Source organism: Lontra canadensis, unplaced genomic scaffold, assembly GCF_010015895.1.
Source record: "Lontra canadensis isolate GAN:19392208 unplaced genomic scaffold, GSC_riverotter_1.0 scaffold2, whole genome shotgun sequence".
Classification (NCBI taxonomy): Eukaryota; Metazoa; Chordata; class Mammalia; order Carnivora; family Mustelidae; genus Lontra; species Lontra canadensis.
In genome coordinates this window covers 1113892-1121066 of record NW_022630996.1, presented here as the reverse complement: position 1 = coordinate 1121066, position 7175 = coordinate 1113892, and the positions used below count along the sequence as shown (strand labels likewise).

General features: G+C 41.2%; 1 protein-coding gene across 1 annotated transcript in view; it reads left to right on the top strand.

The window, feature by feature from the left end:
* Positions 1–7175, top strand: part of CNTNAP2 (contactin associated protein 2) — a 1928204-nt gene that overhangs the window by 1201451 nt on the left and 719578 nt on the right. The window lies entirely within an intron of this gene.

Here is a 7175-nt window from a genome sequence, read left to right as displayed (position 1 = left end):
TTTGTTTCAAGTGTTTTTATAAAGTTTACAAATGCTGAGATGCCTAGCACTGAACAAAACAGGATAGCCTTGTTTCCAACCTTAGATGTTGTGCTTTGATTTCATTAACAGACCCTGTGATAATCTCCATTGTCAAGATCCTTTCGAAGAGACCTTATAAAAACAAACACACCAAAACTTGCATTTTATTCCGACTGATGCTATATAGCAAATTACCACAAACTTATTGTCTAAAAACAACACAACTTTGTTATTTTACAGTTTGGGGGGTTAGGAGTCTGAAATGGGTCCCATTGGGTTAAAATCAGGCTGTTGACAGGGCTGTTCCTTCAGGAGGCTCAAGGGAGACTGTCTCCCCTTGTCTTTCTCACCTTCTGGGGTGTTTCTTTGCTTGGGGCCCTTTCTTCCATTTTCAAAGCCAGAGTGGCTGGTCCAGTCTTTCTCATATGCCATAACTCTGACATTGGCTGTCCTGCCTTCCTCGTTCACTCATAAGGACCCTTGTGTTTATATTGGGTCCGCCCAGATAAGCCAGAATGACTCCCTCCTCAAGATCCTTAAATTAATCACATCTGTAAAGGCCCTTCCACCAGGTAAGGAAAGAGATTCATAGGTTCCAAGGATTACAAGGTAGACATCTCAGGGTGGCCTTTATTCTGCCTACCACAAATAGGAAGCTATATTCTGTGATTACTTTAAAGAAGAGTAAATTAATACAATCAAACATGTTCTCACCATGTTCCTCCGCAGAAATTAGAAAACATTACACAACCATACAAGAATCAGAAAGTGTTTACAAGGACCCTTAGGTCAGTATTTTTCCCGCTGGGGGGAGTCTTTCTTCCTTGTCTGCAGATCTGTCAATACTGTTTTAGCACGGGATTATTTTAAAAATTTCAAATCAGTTCACTTTTTCAGATCCTTATTTACCTTTCTTTTGCTTCTTTTCCTCATTGTTTTTCCACAATTCTGTGTTATGTGGTTATATTACAGAATAAAATATCAGGAGTATGGGAATCCAGGCTGTGAAAACTCAGTTAATTTTTTTCATGAATTCCTATCCTTGGCCGTCAGTGAGGAGTTTGAAGATGTGTGTAGAATGTCACAATAGTTCAGATCAGGGAGGTAGAGATTCTATAGAAATAACTTGTGTTACAGCTCCCTGTACAACATCAAATCAAACCAAGCAGGAGATGCTTCCTACTTTTTGCAGGTTTTTCTCTGCAGAATGATCTTATTTATCACGTTTGCACTTTAAATGCCTACTTTGAAGGAAGGCATCACACACCTGTGTGTGTCATCTCCTAGGTCTCTCCTTTCATGGCTTCAGCTTTGTACTCTGTCCATTAGGTGGATGACATGCAAAGGGGATGTCCTCTGAGTTGCTAGGATACGGGCACCCTGACGTAACTACTGCGGGGAGGAACACCGGAATGAAACGGAAGGGCCTGCATTTGATGTCAGTCCTTCCATCCACTCCTAAGAGAAAGTAACAAGGGTTTATTGTTTCTCAAAACCTGTCAAGAGTGCTTGACACTACTGTGAATTCTCACCTGCATACAAGATTTTTATAAAAATTTCCCAGAAAATTCTAATTCACTATTCATTTCTTCTACTAACGCATCCTTTTCAGTGTTTCCTGCCTTTGCCTAAGTATTCCCTGAAGGCCTATGCTCAGCCTCTTTCTGCTCTGTTGGTGGGATTCTGTCAGCGGGGAAAGTCAGGGTTTGGCAGCCTCACTTACTGATCCCCTAGGCTGGCATTTCTGGCATTTCTGGCAGGCATGGGAGCGACAAATGGGACAGAATATATCAAGGGATAGTTTATCCCTTTTCTTTTTTTTAACCTAACATGTATGTTTTTATATAACATATTCTTACACAAATTTAAGTTGAGAGTTTGGTGTATAGATCTGATATAGTGTTATTTTCTATATTGAAGGAACAGAAAACTTACGCTGTCCTAGGCATTCTATGATATATGATATATACAATATATAATCAAGTGAGGTTGTGTGTGTTTGTGTGTATAAAAGACCCGAGAGCCAGAGACACACAGAGACAGAGAAAGTGAAGAATGAATAGAAACCACTCTCAAAGCCCTAGCTGTATCACCCAGGTATATCAGGGAAGTGAGACTCTGGACACATCAGGAGACCTGAGCTAGCTGGGGATGTAGAGAACATAGGCAGGACTGGCAGGGGACACAGGTGAGTTGATAAAAAGTCTGGATATCTTCAACCGAAGTTCTTGAACTTCATCCTGGAAGGTCTTAATTTAATAGGATTGTACTTCTTAACATAAGAAGAGATGATTATGTTAATAAATTATACATAGAGAGGAAAGAAATTTTCTGTGATCAGTTTACTAAAAACTGTGATCAGTTTTTACTACATCAATTTAAGAATTTTTAAATATTCCAACATATGCCTTATTTCCTTGAGTTATTTTACAGCAGAAACCTTTTCTTGTGGGCCCAGCGATTACAGGATCACAACGGACCAGGGTTCCCCAAACATGCTTTAGAAGATATTGTTGAAAAGTGTTACAGAAGCACACAGTTTCCTTGACTTGGTTTTTAATCTAATCTGTAGTGTGACTTTGAGCAAATAACTTTATTTCTTTGGGTTTTCTTGTTTTTTTTTTGTTTTTGTTTTTGTTTTTTTTTTACTTGCAAACCAAGGAGGTAGGAAGAAACAAAATGGTCTCTATGCTCCCTTGTTCTAGTAGTCTGTAGAAAATATCCCATAATCAGCCTGCCTGGAACATAGATACCAAGCTTGAGGTGAAGTTTCATCCGCAAGGATTGAAACAGTGATGAATGGCATATTTAAGAAAAATATATAATCAACCAGAGTACTCTGATAATGGCTTAGTGCACATTGCCTGGAGGAATCATTTTTAACAAAGTCATGCTTTTAAAGGCTAATTTTAATTTTTGCCTCGACCGTAAGTAAGGACTAGCACCTGAAGTATATAGGTCAGTACCTTCTAAGATGTATTTCAGTGTGTGCTCACCAAATCAGTTAGACTTTTAAGTGCAAGTGAAAATGCCTTTGAGTTCAGGTATAGTGGAAAAACTTGGTCTAAGTGGAGAAAATAGAGGAATCACATGCTGATTAGTGTTCTTCCTCCAGGATGTCAATGTGGTGGGAGAGAAAATGAAGGCATTTCCAAATAGCTTTTTTGGAGGGGAGGGTGACTTTTGTTCGATGTACTTATATTTATTTCCTTAAAATACGAACCATCAATTAAGTTGTTCCTATCCTTTGGGCAGTAGTTGAATACTGTGCACTCTTGACTTCCATGAATTATGTAAGACAGGTATTTCTTTTCATATTTTATAGCTCATAATACCAAGGTTCAAAAATTTTAGAGATCATTCCTACCTAAGGCCCTAAAAAGTAGAAAGTTACAAAACTACAAATGAGTGCAATATGCAGTCGTGGTATATTCATTGTTTGTAAACAGTATCAATTTTCTAAAATATGACCAAATATATAACATTTCTCACAGAGAGTTGTATATATACTGTATAAAAGTCTCCCCAAATAATGTAAACCCCCATTGAGTTTTCAAGATCTATTCTTGGAAGAGTCTTGTTTTAGGACTGTAGCCAGTTTTAACTACTAGCTCAGAAGCTACATTACATAGTGGAATTGAAATTATAATGGCCCAAATCTTCTTAATCTTTGATGTCAGATGAGACTAGATAGGCACATGAGTGAGCAGAAGATGTTAGGTGGGAAGTACTTTTTATGACAGGAAATTACTTTTGTCATAGTTTGGGTTCTTCCCCAAACAGTTCCCCAAACAAGGACTTGGCTAAAGGCAGTTTATTTGGGAGGTTATCCTGGAAAGCCCAGGGGAAGGAGTAGAGTTCATGAGACAAGGGTGGGAGAAGGATAATAGAAGGCATATCGAAAAGTGAGGGACAGTGGCCGTCAGCTGGAGCTCATTCCCCTTGGGGAGCCTCCAAGAAACCTTTTGGTTCTTGGGGATGCTGGGGCATTGACTCACTGATTCTGCCCCCGACTAGTTCCGGGTAGGCTGTGAGACTATCAGCTCTTGCGCATGTCCTGGTTGCACCTGTCCATGGCTGACCAGCCTCCCTTTGAGCCCAGGAAGGTCTGTGGAGGAGCAGGTGCTTGAGGCAGGAACCTGTCACTGTACTCAGTGTGGTACCGCAACCTCAGCCGCAGCTGATCTCAGAGTCTGTGGAGGGGACAAAGGAAATATGAAGTTAGTCGTCCTCATTTGTAGGCACTATGGCCATAGTGCGAACTCTATCCGTTTGGGTTTTGGTTGCCACTAACCTACCATTCTTTGCTTTGTCCACTTTGAGTGGCTTTCTAAGGATGCAGGTGTGAATCCTGATGCACAAGGGCAGAGAAGAGCCCAGGAAGAATCTGGAATGCTAAAGGCTCTCATTCTCTCTAACTTGGCTCAGTGTACCAGCTCCTCGTTCTCACTCACAGTCTCTCCTACACACACATACACACACACACCCCACCAGTTTTTTCTCTTTTCTTGTGCCTCATCAAAGGAAGACTAAGCTCTATCTTTTAATATCAATTCTATTTTCCTGGTGAAGGGACCCAGACTGACCCACAGGAATGAGGGAGAGTAGATATAGGATATATAAACCCCATAAGAATGGGTATGGGGAAGAGCTGGAGAATGCAGTCCAGATGTAAATCCCTTTCCATAACAGAGAAAATCAAATAACCAAGTATAGTAATAACTTGTGGACCTTTTTTTTTTTTAATGACACATTGAATGAGCCTCCAACATACCACATAACTCAGTAACTTTCTGGAAGCTATGAGATGAGCAGAAGGACAGAGCCAGGTCACAGGTCTGAAACTGTCTTTTAGAATAGAAGTGAAGTAAGGTGTAAGAAAGTCGTGCTAATCTTAAAATGGAAAAGAGCTGTGTCCATTTTAGAAGCAAACAGTGCAGAAAAATGGGAGTATATCAACATCTTCTATATATACGTATGTTTCTGTCATTTATTTTGGCTTTTTGAAATGAACCCCAGCTGAGCAGCACAGAGTCCCTCCCCCCCTTTGCTCCTTTCTTCTTTCCTTCCATTGCTCATTGGTTCATTCATTCATTCATTCGTTGGTATTCCTATAGGAGGGCGGTGTGCCACACACGCTGAATGAGCAGATACACCAGAAAACAAGGTTTCTCTTGGCTATAACGATGAGGCTACAATAGCACATTGTGGCTTTTTCCTAGAACTGTTCCCATAACATCCTATTCCCTGAAGAGAGTAATAGTGGTTTTTAAATCAGGCTGTTATGGTGATATTGCCAACTTTTTTCAAAGCAAAAGCCAGAGAACCAAGGGAGTCAAGGTTTAATAAAATAAAAGCAAAGTATATTTGTATACTTTTCTTGTGCGAGGGCTACAGGTTTCCATAAAATAAAAATTTAATGCCTGGGCAATTTTATCATTACGGATTTCAGGGAGGGCATAAGTTTACCTGCTGTCTACAGAGCACAAAATGATGCGTTCTGGATAAAAAGTTTGTTTTTTTTTTTCCAGACAGTTTCCATAATGTTCCGTTATGATGCTGAACATGGGAAAATTATGCCAGTCACCAGGAAATTGTAGAATTCACCCAGTGGCGGTCAGACCCCCATCTGATGAGAGTGTAGCTATCCCTGTACCGGTCAGCGTTAACCTATGTACTCAAGCAGGGGCCAGAATGGCATTCAGAATAATCAAGGTGTGATCCATGGCAGTGGGCGGTGTTGGTGACAGGGCAGTAGTGACAATAATAGCACCTTACTTTTGTGTGTTAAGTTCTAGGATTCCTAAAGCAGTTTCTTCTACACTGTCTCATTTGTTTCTCCTAAGAACTTCAGGAGACAAAAAAGTTATCACTCATGAGTGAAATGTCCCAGGTTGCACAGACCACAGTGATGGAGCCAGAGCTGGAATTCAGTTTGCTGGGGATGTTCTCTCTCATGACACGAGAGAGAAACTGAGCTGAAGGGACATGCATTCGTTGCACACGTACTTAAGTGATGCAAAAAATGAGAGAAAAGTAAGATATTTATAACATTGAATTAAATCTTTAAAAAAATTATTTGAGAGAGAGAGAGAATGCAAACACAAACAGGAGGAGGGGCCAAGGGACAAACTCTTAAACAGACTGCATGCTGAGCATGGAACCTGTCGCAGGGCCTGATCCCTTGACCCTGAGGTCGTGACGTGAGCCATAACTAAGGTCAGATGCTCAAATGACTGAGCCACCCAGGTGCCCCTTGAATTAAATCTTTTAAAGTCCGCTGAGAAGGCCAAAAGGAGATAACACTTTTTAAACATCAAGCTTAAAGAAATAAGCTTTAATTATTATTATTTTGTGACATCACTATTCTTTACCCCATCTCCTCAGTGACACCGGCTAACCTGGTGAGTGGCTCTAATTATAGTCACAGTTAGATCAGCTTCCGTCGTGCTGGTGGTAATACTCACCATTTACTGCGGACACGGCTATGCAGTCAGCATTAACTATTAATACTAGTTTAACTGAAACTAGCATAAGTAGCTTTATAGCCTCCCTATTTTTATTATCATTTACAGCTGAAGAAACGGAGCTTCAGGGACCCAAAGAGCCCAGCTGTTCTGTTAGCCGCCCATTCAGGGCCTCAAAGAGATCAGTGTTGCCTGAACTTCCCAGCTTGTAGATACAATTAATTCCCTGTCAGCAGAGAGGCCCAGCCTGAGTTTTAGGCCTCCTGTAGGGCCGGAGTCCTCAACCGGGGCATCTGACAATGTCTGGAGGCTCTCGTGGTTGTCCCATTTGGGGAGGGGAGTGCTGCTGTCGTCTGTGATGCTGATAAACATCCTACAAAACATATGACAGTCCCCACAATGAAGAATTTTCTAGTCCCGGATGTCAATGGTGCTGAGGTTGAAAGATCCTGGAATGAGCTTGTAAGACTGGGTAATAATAGAAATTATTTTTTAAAAAGATTTTTATTTATTTATTTGACAGACAGAGATCACAAGTAGTCAGAGAGGCAGGCAGAGAGAGGAAGGGAATCAAGCTCCCCCCTGAGCAGGGAGCCCGACGCGGGGATCGATCCCAGGACCCCGGGATCACAACCCAAGCTGAGGGCAGAGGCTTTAACCCACTGAGCCACCCAGGCACCCCTAGAA